The sequence below is a fragment of the Notolepis coatsorum genome, assembly GCF_963971535.1.
Source record: "Notolepis coatsorum genome assembly, chromosome: 17".
In the NCBI taxonomy this organism is placed as follows: domain Eukaryota; kingdom Metazoa; phylum Chordata; class Actinopteri; order Aulopiformes; family Paralepididae; genus Notolepis; species Notolepis coatsorum.
Genome location: NC_140181.1, coordinates 108,587,598 through 108,604,975, shown reverse-complemented (window position 1 = coordinate 108,604,975; position 17,378 = coordinate 108,587,598).

Here is a 17,378-nt window from a genome sequence, read left to right as displayed (position 1 = left end):
AAGCAGAATCTAAAATCAGTGAACAAATTGTGTTAAAATGGTTCAACATTGAATTCTGGTCACAAGGGTCTTCGAGTGAGAAATTACATTGAATCAACATTTAATAACAGATAAAAAGAATTGCGGTCGATTACCGCATGTTTTCAGAACTGAAATGTCTAGATAAGTATCAAAAAAAATTCAAAAGATACAGCTTTTCCTTTTTTCCCCCAGTTTTTTTAACAAACAGTTAAACAATTAAATAAAAACACAAACAGAAAGATAAATCCACCCATCCTCAGAGAAATGCTTTAGGTTGATTATTTACCAATGATTCTAGGATTCTTGCTAGACAGGACAGTTTGGTCCATAGTTATTTAGGTCACATCTACGTCCTCCACCTTCATGTAATGGAGATAAATGAGCTGTAGATATATTTATAAAATGACTTCATGAACCTTTACTCTGAAACTAGAGATATGGGGCATTAACACATTGGGTGCTAACGATGAATGACGAATTATCGCTTGTGTGCCACCACTCTAATCAATGGGAGGATGAGCACATTTGCGAGCGATTAAACTATATCTTAAATTATGGCTATGGGTCTAATACACCCGTCGCTTATCAATGACTTGGTTGCAGTCAACATGTACGAAACGGATTGTTTTTTCAGTACATTTCCGTTTTATACCGTTTTGAATAAGAGTATAGTTTGAGATTTCTAGAAAGAAAAAAAGATTTTCCGCAGTGATAGCCATTTACTGGAATACACACAACACGTCATTTTCCGGCTGATTTATTAATCGTTTTCAAATAAACGCTAGATTATCGATAGTATATGTGTACTTATGCACGCTAGAGAAGCGGGCTGAAAAATCGATTATCTATGCTGTGCTTAGCGCTAACGTTACGCACACACACAGACACGTTGTGATCGCTGTGAAAAAAACATCTGATTAAACCCAATACTGGTAAAATAAAGTCCTTACCTCAGATCAGATGTTCTGCAAAAAGATGAATCCAAGTCCTGATCGCCATTCCAAATATCGATCGCGTTTATTGATCCAACGTTATACTCCGAAACACAACCCACGCTGTATTTGCCCTTTTTGAGCTCAGAGCCATTCCCAATGATAACGTAAGGCTGGATGGATGAAAAATGTATGGATATCGCTAATAAAAGAAATAACGAGAACTCGTTATTGGCAACCAACGCATGGCGAGTTAGAACGAGAAATCTCGTTGTTGGCACCCAATGTGTTAAGAGTTTATGGTGTATCTATGTACATTGATGATAAAGAGGGGTTTCTGAGAAATATTCACAAATAAAAGCTGGGACCAAGTTTTGCAGGATGTCCAGATTGTTTTTATGATATTGTTTTGTCAATCTGAAGAAGCAATTAAAAAACAAAAAAAGTGGGGTTTCATCCAGTCTGTTAATCATGTTAGCCAAGCCTAGAGGCCTTCCAGGGGGACACCTAAAGTGAACAGATTAAACAACTACTCTTAGAATACATTTTTTATTATTTATTTTTCTCTGAAACCTGGCTTCATGATAACTCCCCAGCTGCTGCTCTGACTGTACATGGCTATAATATATTTAGAGCAACCTGAAGGGAGATGGGGAGGTGTGATGTTTTATGTTAAAGATAACATCCACTGTTACTAGATCCACTTTTCAGATTCAGAAGGAATTAGAGTGTCTCTGTCTCCCCAAATGTCCTTTACCTCCTAGGGCTGTACCGACCATCAGACTCCAAAGCTATATTTTCTGACCAGCTGAACACCTATACTTAGAGAGTGCAACTTTGATAAAGAAATACTTTTGATGGGAGATTTCAACATAAACTGGGAAGATACACGTGGTAGAATAGCCCTCAAACTACTTACAACAAAATTAGATTTTGTTCAGATGATTAAAGGGCCAACAACTATAAGATCCAAATCGACCTAGTGTTTAGTAACTGTTAAGTTGCAAATAAGACAACCGTTATCTTTCATTCATGTTTATTACACGCTCTCCACAGCGTAGTGGCCACAGCCTTCCTCCAGTCCCAAACAAGACACGCCCAACAACAGAGCCCATTCACTTTTTAACAGATTACCGTAAAGGCTGCAGTAGTAGTGAACAAGGGAGAAGTTGTCTGTAACACACATCACAGGTAGGGTGCGCTGTTTGACCATACCTGTGGTAAGTTCAGAGTAGAGGGAGGACACAAATATGGCATTATCAATACCATCAGCCAGGGCTAGTGTCTCTCCTGCCAGCGTGCTCCGAACCACTCTTCTGATCCTTTTTGATTTCCAGCAGATTGGAGAGAATCGTCCTTTCTCACCCTTCAGAACGATGAGATGCCCTCCTTGTGTTCCCCCATCTGGGAGGTTTCCCATGGATGCGTCGCTGAAAACAACAAGCTTCAAAGAGTCCTCCTTTCCTAAGTTGTGAAACTTCAGGGTGACATGTTCTGATTTCAGTTTTCGTACTACCTTTTGCGTCATGCATAGTTTGCACAGTAGCATGTTTTAGATTGGTTGCAAGGACATGTATCGAACATGATATCTGGCCTACTCTGTCTAGCCACCCACAAGAGTTGTCCTATTTTTGACCTTAGGTTGTCAGTCTCACACTCTGTGAGAAGAGCATCACGGTGCAACGCTCTTGATGGGTCTATGAGAATGGGCTGAAGGTTCTTTATGTAGATCTCCTGTTGCACAAGCACGTCTCCGCCTACTGTAGAGAGTTCCATCCCCACGTAGCGAAAGTTGTCTTGTTCCTCATGTCCCACCTGGAAAACTGTTTTGAGGTGGGGGATGGTCGTCGTGGCAAATGCGTGTGAGCCACCCCAGATGAAATCATCCACATGACAGGCAAGAACACCAGTCACAATACAGTTTTTTTGTTTTGTTGTTTTGATCATCGTTGCTTTTACTCTGTTGTACCAGTAGAGAGAGGCATCAGCGAGTCCATAGACACAGCTTCCACAGTGTCCCGTCACTTTTAGCCTCAGGAGGAGGGCGGATGTGTATATCCCGAGACAGCTCCATTCCTTGAAGAAAAGCTGACTTTATGTCCATAGAGTTCAATGTCCATTTTTTCTGACACAGAACTGACATGAGTAATCTAAGGGACTCTGATGAGCATGTAGGCGAGTCCTTCTGTAGAGCTTGAGTGTTAAATTCTTCAAAACCCCTAGCCACTAGCCGTGCTTTGGGTATGATACCATCAGGGGTTTCTTTAAGCGTACACACCCATGTCGTTGACACCTGTCTTTGACCCACATTTTTCACCTCCTCAAACACCTCATTTTTCCTCCAGTTACTGATTTCATCTTGTTTAGCCTTATCAAATGATACACCCTCTGTTACTAATACATCATTTTCCTGCATATCAGAGCATAGTTCTACACCATCTAGTTCTACACCATCTAGTGGCTTAACCTGAAGATTGTCTACTTTAGCAAGATCAACTGACCCCATAGTACCGGTGATGTCAAAAGGTTCTAAGTACTGTAGGTTGTACCAGTTGCTGTGTTTTCCTGTAGCCTTTCCTGCTCGTCCCATCACTTTAGCTGTGTGAGGAACACCTGTTACATTATCCACAAAGCTGATTGTCTGACCGGTTTTTACCTTTATACCGGTTTTTACCTTTATGCCGGTCTGGTGATAATCGTCTTGATTGATCCCATGAGGGTTATCTATATCCTGGTTTGCTACACCCGCTGCCTCTACGTCATTGTTCATGTCACCATTTATATCACCATCAGTAACTGGCATGTCCCCACTGTTACTATTCATATCATTGTCAGTAACAGGCACATTACTATCACTAACAGATACATCGATATTGCCCACAGTATTACTTTCCCCAGGGTGCACTTTTCGCAGCCTAGATTGATGAACCCTGACATATGTCCCACCATGACGTACAAAAATCACCACCCCATCTTGCCCTATCACAACCCCAGGGCCTTTCCATTCAACACAGTCTGTCCTTTTGTAGAACACTTTGTCTCCTGTTTCATACTTCTCATCTGTTGGACGAAGCTGCTTTCGAAGAGCTCGTCTGATTCTCTCTGAGCATTCTGCCTCCGTGAAAGCTTTCCTTGCTGCATGTAATGCTGTCATGTGCTTTCCCACCCATGCGCTCATTGTAGTTCCCTCCAAAGCAGGTGGCTGGTCAACAAACACAGAGGGAAGGTTCGGGTTCTGTCCAAACACCAGCTGATGTGGACTGTAGCCATGCACATTCTGCATTGTGTTCTTTGCCATGAGTGCCCAATCAAGAGCCGTTTTCCAGTCAAGTCCTTTCTCAAGTTTTACCTTCAGTAGTATCTCTGTAAGGGATTGGTTGTGGCGTTCCAGCAAACCATTGCTCCATGGACTGTAGCCAGCAGTCGTCTTGATCTCGATGTTGAAGTTCTCCGCCATGTCTCTTATTTCCTCATTATTGAACTCTCCACCGTTGTCACTGAAGAGACGCTCAGGTGGACCATGGACACTGATCCAGGAATGTACAAAGTTGTTCACTATCACACTTGGCTTCTTTGAGGTCACGATGCTACCTGCACTAAAGCGAGTGAAGTGATCGATAATGTGTAGGTACCACACATTTGGTTCTAGCTCATGTAGATCAACTGCCACAGTCTCGTTGTACCTGAAGGCCATGGGCAGACCAACAGCAGGCTTGGGGTTAGCCTTGCTGTACTTGAGACATATCTCACATTTTCCTACTATTTCCCCTAGAATAGCAATGCATTCATCATCCGTGTTTCCAGCATTTGTCAGCAGCTTCTTTAGTCTATCAACTGATGCATGTCCAAATTGCTTATGAAGTTTAAGTAAAGCTTTGTGTTTTTCCACATTGGTCATATTATCTGTGATGGCCAGGACCACATTCTCATATGCTTCACTTGGGGACTCTTTATCTAGTATGTTCAGACAGTAGTGTCCAGATGAAGTCAACTCCAGAGCTACTGGTTTCTGAAACATTATAGCTGTATCGTTTTCCAGGTTCAACACAGCTCCTGCTCTCTTTAGCGACGTTTTACTGAGCAGTAAAGGAATGTCAGATGAGACTACCTCTGTTTCAATACAACATTTTGTGTCTCCTATCTTGGCTGGTATCTTGACCTTTTTTGTAGAATGTACAACTCGCCCATCCCCAAACTTAAAAGGTTTGCTACTCTCTGTGCTAACCAACCCTTTGACTTGTTTCTCATTTAGTCCCCCAACATAGTTATCCAGCCATTTTTCACCACATACAGTCCTTGTGCATGCCGTATCAATGACAGCCGTTCCCAGAGCCTCAACCATGAATATTTCTGCATCTGATTCCTTAGAGAAAAGTGTTATATTACACTCATCTGGTTCTTCATTTTCTTCCGTCACCTTTACATATTCTTTTTTGTTTGGGCAATCTTTCACCCAGTGGAATGTGCTCTGACAAATCCCACACTTCGTTCGTCTTCCAAATTTATCAAGCGGATTTGTGCCTGCGAATGGTCCTCTAACTTGTCCACTCTGAGCTCTCGGCTGCTCCCGCCTCTGCTGCTCTCGTCTCTGATCTGTGTAGAAAGCTGCATCTTGCTTCACAGTAATGCCCCCTGCCTTTTTCTCCGTTTTTTCTCCAAAAATACGTTTCAGTCCTGACTTCATATCAACAAAGGTGTGCTTACCACAGGCAGTCAATGCCAGTTGTTTGTCTTTGATGTCAAGGCCCGCTGTATCCAGCAGTTTGAATGCCAAAACAGCGTCAGGTAGAACCATATCGAACTTCTTGATCCGGTTGTACTTCTGTTCAAAATCAACAATATAGTCCACCATAGAGACGCCGTCTCCTCGCGAAATCTGATCAAACTCCGAATAGGCTTCGTAAGCCCGGTCCTTCTCTTCTCTCAAAAACACCCTGTCAAGTTCCCGAATCAAAGTTACCATTCCATCATCCTCATTTAGATCATCGACAGGTATTTCCAACGCAGTATCCCTCGCCCTACGCGTCAACGATAGAGCAACAGCCAACGCTTGTTTCTTCTTGGCTAAATCCGTCACCCGACACCACATTTCCACTTCATTCTTCCACTTCTCAAAAGACGTCTTTTCGTCCAGTCCAGGTGGCTGCCTGTAGTTAGTAACGTTAGAGGCCGACATCCTCTGCTACCATGTTAAGTTGCAAATAAGACAACCGTTATCTTTCATTCATGTTTATTACACGCTCTCCACAGCGTAGTGGCCACAGCCTTCCTCCAGTCCCAAACAAGACACGACCAACAACAGAACCCATTCACCTTTTAACAGATTACCGTAAAGGCTGCAGTAGTAGTGAACTTAACAGTAACAAGCCAGAGAGGATTACTAAATCATTACATTTAGTCACTGGCCTATCTGACCTTAACGCTTTTATCTAGAAAACTGTCTAAGAATGGATTTAATCTGACTACCACTAAAAAGCTGACCTACCTCAGAATCCCTAAGGCTGACCAAGGTCACTTTGAAGCAGCAATACATGGCATTGACTGGAGTGATATACGATCAGGGACTGATGTAGAAACTGACAGTCACCTGTTCCTCTCCACTATCAAATCTACAATGGACAGCTTTCTTAAAGAAATAAAATCCAAATGTCTCCAAAAGAGCACCCTCCCTTGGATAAACGAAAATATAAGAAAGTCAATGAAAGAAAGAGATCATGCCCTAAAAGTAGCCCTTATGTCCAACATGGAACACAAACTTCACAAAGAAATAAGGTGACCAAAGAACTGAGACAAGAAAAGGCATCTGTTTTTATTGGCATAATCAATTAAGCAAATGGAAACAGTAAACTGATTTGGGATAATATTGTAATAAAAGGTGGGTTACACCACAAGCAGGAGAAACTGCTAGTTAGCAGGGGAAGCTGCTGTTTGTCAAAGCTCTTAAATAATCAAATGCACAACCGGGGTACAAAAGGTAACAATCTGATCTGGTTAGCATAAATAATGAGACCAAAGGTCCTCTAAGCTTCAGAGCTAGTGTTGGTGTGTAGGGAGTAAAGGGTTAACAGGGGAAGCTGCTGTTTGTCAAAGCTCTTAAATAATCGAATGCACAACCGGGGTACAAAAGGTAAATCTTTATTGGATGGTTAGCATAAATAATGAGACAAAGGTTCATATTCATACCAGGGAGAACGGGGTTAACAGACATGGGGGCAACCAGCCACAGTAAAGCTTCCATTAAGTTAAGTAAATCACTACACCTCAGGCTAAGCCTAATAGCCTAGCTTTAGAGCACACCACTAACCACGGCACGCTAACACCCTCTACAAGAGGCACTGCACACAATCAACCAGCACTGGTCCAATGTGAACACAGGGGACCACCTCCTGGTACTAGTTACCCCTCCCTCATATGCTTCCCCCCACCACCCTCCAATTAGTTAAGATATAATATACCGCAATACAGTAGCGGCTCGTTGATGCTTCGCCACTAGGGCCGCTATACCAAACATTTTGCAAACATGTACAGTACCACGCAACCGACTCATGGCAAGACGTGAGCGATTCGACTCACGCTCACGGCAATGAATCGGCTCTTATGAACGAGTCGCTCAGCTGTTACTACAACAACACACAACCAGTCAAATAAAGTATAGTCTAATTCACAACTTGAAACACAATATATAAATAGAAAAGTTAGAAACAAAACTCGCTCCGTCTCCAAACACACGCAGATCTCTCCCTCTCTCCTTCTCTCTCTCACACACAGCGCGACGTGGAATCGATTCGTTACACAATCAGACCTATTATATACCAAGAATAACTTCAGTATGAGTACAGGGCTGTACACATATTTTGCATATTGTTAAACGAGCCAAGGCTAGCTATTAAACTATCGATATGAATCGAAAATCTGGGACCCTGATGTAAACAAGACAAACGTCTTTCTCTGGTCTGCATCCCCTTAACAATTGTGTGTATTGAGCCGTACTGTATTGTACCCATTCTGCAATCTGTTAATAAAGTTCTCATTCATTCATTCATTCAAACATAGACGATATTGAACAAGCCATAATCCACGTATTTTCAATCCAAAAGCGAGAGAGAGAGAGAGAGAGAGACTCACTGTTTAGTTGACACGTCCAGGGCAGGAGGGCTTGCCTTGATAAAGTAGTGTATAATCCACTGTTGATGTATTCCAGACCACTGTCCACTGTGTCCAGACTGCATCCGCCATATAGCTTGTTAGCCAAGTGTTAGCAGTTAGCAGCACCACACAACACAAGTACTTCATTCCTTTGTCCATTTCCGCTCGAACAGACTGCAAACTACCTGGCGTTCTATCGCCATGCTCTAAGACAAACTCTAACCTTAACCAACTTTGAAAGAGTGCCTAAGCTTAACAGTCTAAAGAACGGGGGGCAGGTGGCGCACGGAGATTACGTTCGTCACCAACACCGGGAGACACTAGGATTCGCCTGTTCGAATCCAGCTCCCGGCGTTGCTATCAGCTTGGCTGGCCTCTCGCACTGATACAATTGGCTGTATCAGGGGGTGGGAAGCTGAAGGGTGGGTCCTGGGCGTTGTGGACAGCGACCCCTACAGTTCGGTCCGGGCGCCTGCTCAGCGAGGGTTGGATCTGAGGAGAGATAGTGTGGCCTCCCACACGCTACACTCTCCCCGGTGAGAACCTGCGCGGCCAGGTTGGCCTGCCCCAGGCTGCACATGCGTCGGAGGAAAGCATGTGACAGTCTCCGGTCTCCCGGACCAACAGTAGGGGAAAGTACGCAACAACCAGGAAGGGTGGGATGGGAGAAAAATCGGGAAAAAGGAGGGGAAGAAAGATTAAAAAAAAAAAAAAAAAAAAACAGTCTAAAGAACTTGCAGTCACGGCACGCTCTAAGACAAACAGCTGCCTGCATCTCACAACAACACAACTATCTCTACCACCAACGGACCAACCTAGGAATAAGCTAGAATTGGAACATTAGAAATTGGATTCGGCCAATCGGAGATCGTCTCTGTGAAATTCTGCTACGGAAAAAAATACTGGCGTCGGCCAATCAGAGAGCGTCTCCGCAAAATGCGGCTACAGAAATTCTTGACGCTACTGGCTAGACCGCTTCAAATCGCGCCCGGATTCCAACATAATAGTCATATTTCAACGCACAACGCGTTATGCACTGATTGGCTGTGACGGATACAGCGATCAAACTGTGACGCGCACTCGGAGCGCTATCGCGTCTAGCCCGGGCCGAGAAATACGAAAAAATAAAAAAAACGTGAGTCACTTCCTGCTCAGGAAAACAAGTGTTTTTTATTTTAGATAATAACGTTATATTGTGCATTGGAAATACAAACATACTTAAAATGAGTAAATATTATTCATTTTAAACATGTTTATATTATTTATAGGGCTATAAAACAAAAAACTAAAGTTTTATTTTCTTCTTCTCTGATTTAACAGCAGGTGGGGCGGCGCCTGTGCGCCCCTAGTGGCAGAGCCGCCACTGCCGCAATACAAGAATGATATACAAAATACAATATGCTATAACTCGCCCTCACGGGCGTGACCCTCCCCAGGGTCTGAGCTTTGGACCAACTCCCCGGGAAACCGGCTTCGCTGAACGGCGTGTACCACAAGGCTGTAGGCTTCAATCAGGAAATCTCACTCTGCGTCCACAAGAACGTCCCAAGTGCAGCGTATGGGAGCTATGCAGCACAGCGCTCTCTATCCCCGTCCCTGTCTGGGTCCAGGAGGTTAAGCCTCCCCTCCTCAGCACTAACAGGAACCTGGGGGCCGCGGTCTGTCTTCATCGCCGGCGGTCCTAACTGACCGTGACCTCACTCCCCCCAACATCCAACAGAGTGATGACACTGTAGCGAGGTGCTCCCACCCCGACATGAGGGTCCCACTGTCTTTTTAGTGTTCAGCGTCTCATCCCATCATCAGGGAGTCCCTGCTCCTGACGTCATTGCCCTGCAGCTCATTCACATCACAGTATTCTCCCCACTTTGCCAATAGCAAATTGTGTATTTAATAGCGTTAACCACCTTTAACTATGCTGTTATATTCAAATACTATACTATATTATAAGTATCCTCTTAAAATGACTCTATTCTGTTTTTACCTGGCATTTATTATCTAGCCTAGGGACTGCAGTTGAAAACTAGCTACCCAGCTAACACTGGCATATTTACAGTGGTGGTACTTACTTTGTCTCACTACTGTTGAATAATGTACACTGTCCCTATTCAAATAAACCTAATAGAAACTCACCTAGGGCAACAAATGTAACAGGGCTGGCCCTGCTTTCTGTTAAAGTGACTATGTAGTTATCTTAAAGGCCAACTTGCAGGTTAAACCCTACTCTGCAATTATGGGTAGTTTACATCATTGGTATCTAATTTAATTATTTATTTATTTCCATTTGACGCCGGAAATGCCACTCAGAAAGGGTTAAAAAGGTCCACGCACGAATAACATGCACGCACGAATAAAAAAGCTTATCAGACGTGAGCACGGCTGTGACGTCACTTCAGGCAACGTATGCCCGTCCGGGTCGCGTGTATGCTTAACCCAACGCAGTTGTGTTTCCGGGTTCCCGTTTTGCGCTCTGATTGGCCACTGACCTACACGCGTATGCCCCCCCTCGCTATCGCCTTTGGGGCGTGAGATATGAAGACAGATTTAACTGGGTATAGGAAGCGAGTACCATACGAGCCGCAAATTTACTGCGACAACAACCCAATCAGGGGCGTAGCTGGGGGGGAGTAGCTTAGGATGATTCCAAGGGCCCAGCACTAAGGGGGGCCCCCTTTTTTTTTCTTTTTACTAGACATCACTCAGGTGTATTATTGATGCTCTCATTGATACTATGTTTGTTTCTGAAGTGTGTGTGTGTGTGTGAGATATATATAGAGAGAGGGGGGGCTTTGGTAGACTATTGCATTGGTCCATTCATTGAAGATGAACGCAATGCGACATCCTTTACTAGGCTCACCCACCAACAGTGCAGGTGCTGAACAGCTGATCCGAATGTATAGGTAAAAACCATATTATGCGTTTTCGTCAATAAAAAAATTGCCAAAAAAAAATTCCGCTCGCGTGCTTACGCGCGCTCGCATTCACTGGGGGCCTACAAATACATTCTTTCATGGGGCCCAGAATCTGGAGCTACACCCCTGAACCCAATAATAAACACTCGAAACAGCTATTACCAGACAATTACAACAGCAGTGGTGCCTGCTTCAAATGTCACGTATTATAGGCTATAAGCCCGTGTAGATCTATTCGGAATAATAAACATCGCCACTCTAGCAAAACATGACACAATGTCATCCTATCTCCGATAGAGCGGCTGGTCGCAGAGACGCGAGTTGAACGAACACATCGGGAGGAGAATGAATGAATGAAAACTTTATTTAACAGATTGCAGAATGGGTACAATACAGTACGGCTCAATACACACAATTGTTAAGGGGATGCATTGATTGATTGATTGATTGAAAAGTTTATTAACAGATTGCAGAATGGGTACAGTACAGTACATCTCAATACATACAATTGTTAAGGGGATGCAGACCAGAGAAAGACTTTCGTCTTGTTTCCACCAGGGTCCCCCATTTTCAATTCATCATAACATATATGACATACATGACATACAGATAGACAGTACTGCTACATCTATACATTTATGACATATCAGATTTGCAAATACAGTACTGTTTGTGATACAAAAGTGTCCAGAAAAGGAGTGTATATACATTTGGCGTAGAAACTGTACATTGGAGGAGGTTGGTGGGGTGGGGTTGGGTGGGTTGGGTGAGGGCTGTACATTGGAGGTGGGGGGGGGGGGGGGGGGGGGGGTTGGGTAGGGGACACACACACATTTTACACTGTACATTGGAATGTTGACAAAGCCTTACTTGGTCATTTACTGTACAACTAGGTTAGGACATTTGTAGGGGCCAGTTTCGAATTGCAGTCTCACGTAGGTGTTTTTTGAGAGTGTTTTTGAAGGTGGGTAGTGATTCACATTCCTTTACAGCTTTAGGCAGGGCGTTCCACATTGATGTGGCATAATTGCGAAACGTGTTTAGTCCCTTGTTTGAGCCGAATCTGGGTTTTACATGATTTGTGGAGCTCCCTCTGGTGTTGTGATCGTGGTATTCACTGACCTTTGGGAAGTATTTTGACATGTACATGGGTACCTTGGTCGCGTAGTGTATCTTGTAGACCAGGCCCATTGCAAGTTGCTGTACTCTGTCGTCTACTCTAAGCCATCCTAGGTTGTCAAAGTGGGCAGGGGTGAGGTGGGTTCTAGGAGTCAGGTCAAGTAGTAGTCTGACTAGCTTGTTTTGAGATGTTTGTAATTTGTTTTTTAGTGCCTTTGAGGTGCTTTGGTACCATGAGGTGCAGACCAGAGAAAGACTTTTGTCTTGTTTACATCAGGTTCATTCATTCTCCTCTCGATGTGTTCGTTCAACTCGCGTCTCTGCGACCAGCCGCTCTATCAGAGATAGGATCACATTGTGTCATGTTTTGCTAGAGGGTGGCGTTTATTATTCCGAATAGATCTACACGGGCTTATAGCCTATAATACGTGACATTTGAAGCAGGCACCACTGCTGTAATTGTCTGGTAATAGCTGTTTCGAGTGTTTATTATTGGGTTGTTGTCGCAGTCAATTTGCGGCTCGTATGGTACTCGCTTCCTATACCCAGTTAAATCTGTCTTCATATCTCACGCGGGGGGCGTGCGCGTGTAGGTCAGTGGCCAATCAGAGCGCAAAACGGGAACCCAGAAACACAACTGCGTTGGGTAAAGCATACACGCGTCCGGGCAGTGGCGGACTGGGACACAAATTCAGCCCGGGACATTCAGATGCACCAGCCCACACACCGGCCCACGCACCGGCCCCGAAACCGGCCCACACAACGGCCGTTATGAAACACTTGTCCAGTATTAAACAAACCAAGGCTGTGGCTAGGGAGTCAACATCAGGGAGACCAAATCTACACCCCGCCCCTAGATGTGCACTTGTGCACAGTGCACACACACACACACACACACACACACACACACACACACACACACACACACACACACACACACACACACACACACACCGTTACTTCCTGTCATTGGCATATGTTTTTTTTTTTTACTAACATCTTAGTGCCTCATTAGCCTAGGGATTAAGGATACATGAAGTATTAACTACACCATAATAATATTGAGGTTTTGATCCATAGAAAGGTCTGTGCTACACAATTTCAGTTAGATTGGATTTATTGTCCTTTAATTTGGCACTCATGACATTAGTTGCTTGCCGTTTAATCAACATCGAAAGACCCCCCACTTCCTCCCAGACACCCATTCCAAGAGCCTGTTCGCTCTCTCTCTCTCTCTGTGGTGGTCGTGAGCAGCATCAGCAAACACAGCTGCCCTGTGGCAGACTGACGGAATCATGTCTGCTATTCAGCGCCAACCACCATCAACAACCTTCATAAATACATTCAACATTAATGGAATAGGCTAACTATCAACTTAGCTGTAGCAGTTAGCTGTTCTATGCAATCACATTTGTTTAACTACGGGGTAGTAGTTGACCTAGTTGTTAGCTTAAGCTAGTTAGCTGTGGTTATTTACAAACATGTAGATGAGACTAATCATATACAGATCGAGAACATGGCTAACAGTTGGGAATTCTAAGGTACATCGTATTTAACGATGTAAAATGGCAACTAATCAATTCAATCAATTAGATTACCAATATTATATCAACACGAAAATTTGGAAGGGAACATAATAGTATTTTATTTTAGTATTTACTATTATAATATTAGTAGCCCATTAATTTGCAGCCCGTCCTAGGTTCTGATTGGCTCTCTAGGTTAGCACTTTAGCTTCTGATGCTGTGGTGGGCACTAGTCCTAACATTGCTAACTAAACTTTTAGTCAGAGAAAAAACTTCACGAGTCACGACTATTTACGTCCACGTGCTGTAAGGAATCAGGAATACGGAAAGCACATTGTCTTGTAATAGAATGACTGAAATCACTGCAAGAGCTAGTATAGGCTAGCTAGCCCTCATGAACCGGCAGACACCAACAGTAGAATATGCACTAGGCTACTGCACGCACCTGTTGGTTCCTTCCACTTGAACTTCATCATCATTAGCAGCAGCAGCTACTCTAACGCCAGCCCTTCCTCTACTAAACATGTCTGTAATTTTAGAACATTGTTCTGCGTCTTTTACTAGCAATTTTAGTTTTTTTATTCTAGCTTTTTCAGCTCCACTCTTTCTTTTTTTTGCGTTCTCCATTTCTGCGCTTCTAGGCCTACTCGCGGTTGGGAGGAAAACGTGAATCTCATTCACTGATGTCTCATGTCTCATTCAAGACTGGCTAACAAAAGCATGTCTTTCACTTAACACCAAGAAAACAGTGTGTATGATGTTCACAAAGTCACCAGTAGAGGTCACTCACTCTAATGTGTTTCTGGGAGAGGCGGAGCTGGACATTGTACATTAATTCAACTATCTTGGGGTCACATTGGACTCTACATTGACCTTCAAAAAGTCATGTGAAGAAAGTGACAAACACAGTCAAGTTTAACATTGAAAACTTCAGGCAGATCAGGCCCTGCCTGCCAGTTAATGCTGCAAGGATGTTTCTGCATTCAATGATTTTATCACACATCGAGTACTGTTTTATCAACTGGTCTCTTTCATATGTCACTACTCTTACACCAATAGAATTACTCTACAAAAAAGCCATAAAAGTATTTGATAGGAAACCAATTGTGAGGATTCGCCTGTTCCCTGAACTTTTCCCTGTCTACTCTCCCTCACCAGCCCCCACCCTTGCGATGATTTACTCTCCTCTACTCTTCACCAGCCCCCACCCTTGGACTACCTTCACACAGCTGTCATAGTTTATGATTAGCGCCCCAGAGGGCTTTATATACCTGGACCTCCCTTCCAGTCCTGGTCGGGTCGTTCTGTATCTGTGTTCACTCTGTGTTCATGGAGTTCTGTACGTTACCATCCTGTACGTTACCATCACCTGCCGCGTCTCCGGCGTGAGACGACGTGCCAGCCATCACCACCTGTCGCCGTTTGCCTGGAGTGGGACACCGTCTTCGCTCTCTAATTCTCTACGGGAGGTTTTCCAGTGTTCCCACTCCAGACGTCAAGCCGGCGGGTCATCGCTCCCTATTTTCCACGGGAGGATGGCATCTCTTCGCCCCGGTCCCCTGGGACCCCTTTGTTCTGCGCTGCCCGTCTGCAGCACCCGAGGAGGAGGAAGAGGATCTCCGTGCCTGGAGTGGGACACCGCCTTCGCTCTCTAATTCTCTACGGGAGGTTGCCAGTGTTCCCACTCCAGACGTCAAGCCGGCGCGTCATCGCTCCCTATTTCCACGGGAGGATGGCGCCTCTTCCCCCCGGCCTCCGCTGTCGGGCCCCTGTCTCAAGTCAAGTCAAGTCTCCGTGCCCGGCCCCCCCGAGGAGGAGGAAGAGGATCTCCGTGCCTGGAGTGGGACACCGCCTTCGCTCTCTAATTCTCTACGGGAGGTTGCCTGTGTTCCCACTCCAGACGTCAAGCCGGCGCGTCATCGCTCCCTATTTCCACGGGAGGATGGCGCCTCTTCCCCCCGGCCTCCGCTGTCGGGCCCCTGTCTCCGTACCAGGCCTCCGCCGTCGGGCCCCTGTCCCCGTGACAGGCCTCCGCCGTCGGGCCCCTGTCTCCGTGCCCGGCCCCCGCTGTCGGGCCCCTGTCTCCGTACCAGGCTTCCGCCGTTGGGCCCCTGTCCCCGTGACAGGCCTCCGCCGTCGGGCCCCTGCCTCCGTGCCCGGCCTCCGCTGTCGGGCCCCTGTCTCCGTGCCCGGCCCCCGCCGTCGGGCCCCTGTCCCCTTGCCAGGCCTCCGCCGTCGGAACCCTGTCCTCATCCCTGTAAGCAGCCCTGGCCCGTAGCCCTGGCCCTTAGCCTTTGTCCCTGACACTTAGCCCTGTCCCTTAGCCTGTTCGCCTCTTAAAGGCACAGTGCCGCATTTTCCAGTTTTCCTTGACTCTAGTGTTTTGTGTTCTCCCCTGTTCCCCTCTCCAGTGCCCCTGGTCCTAGTCCTTGACATTTAGCCCTGGCCCTGTCCTTTAGCCCTAGTCCCTTAGCCTGTTCGCCTCTTAAAGGCACAGTGCCGCATTTTCCTTATTTCCTTGACTCTAGTGTTTTTGTGTTCTCCCCTGTTCCCCTCTCCAGTGCCCCTGGTTCTGGTCCTTGACATTTAGCCCTGGCCCTGTCCCTTAGCCCTAGTCCCTTAGCCTGTTCGCCTCTTAAAGGCACAGTGCCGCATTTTCCAGTTTTCCTTGACTCTAGTGTTTTTTGTGTTCTCCCATAAAGGGACTGTTCCGCCTTTTGTTCTATAATAAAGATTTGCCCTGTTTTGGCTTACTCTCATACCTGTCTTGTGTTGTGCGATTGGGGTCCGTTACAAACCATAACACCAATTTCATTTCATCACTGTAATGTTTTAGAAAAACATAACATGCTAAGTTTCAAGAATTTCCAAGTTTTCAAATATACTTGCTTCATGCACAAGGTTCTGCATGGACTTGCCCCTCCCCCATTGAATGAGTTCATCCAACAGAAAGCAGACACTGGCATTACCACCAGGGCCATCAGTAGAGGGGACTGTAAGGTGCCTTTTCGGTATACTACCTTTGCAAAAACTGTGTTCTCTGTTAAAGGTGGTAACTACTGGAATAGCCTACCAGTTGTGATTAGAGAGTGCCCTACATACTCCATGTTCAAGACCCATCTTAAACTGCATCTTAAGGCAAACCAGAACTGTGATAATTTTTTATCTGATTTAGTTTATGCAACTTGTTTATTGTTTTATTGCCGGCCCACACACTGGCCCACACACCGGCCCACATAATGGCCCACACACCGGCCCACATACGGCCCACACACTGGCCCACACACTACACCGGCCCACACACCGGCCCACACACCGGCCCACATTAGTGGCCCACACACTGGCCCACACACTGGCCCACACACCGGCCCACACACTGGCCCACATACTGGCCCACACACTGGCCCACACACCGGCCCACATTAGTGGCCCACACACCGACTCACACACTGGCCCACACACTGGCCCACACACCGGCCCACATAATTTTTATTTTTTTTGGACCAGCCCACTTTGGTTCCGGCCCATCGGGATTTGTCCCGAACGTCCCGATGGCCAGTCCGCCACTGCGTCCGGGTCATAGTACTACTGGGTACTGGCTATATGGCTATATGGCTCCTGCTAACGTTAGCATTATGTCTACTGTCGTGAACCATTTTAATTGGGGCCATGCAAAAGAGTTTGGGGAACGAGTAAAATGTGCAGGTCCTCTTCTCAGACCT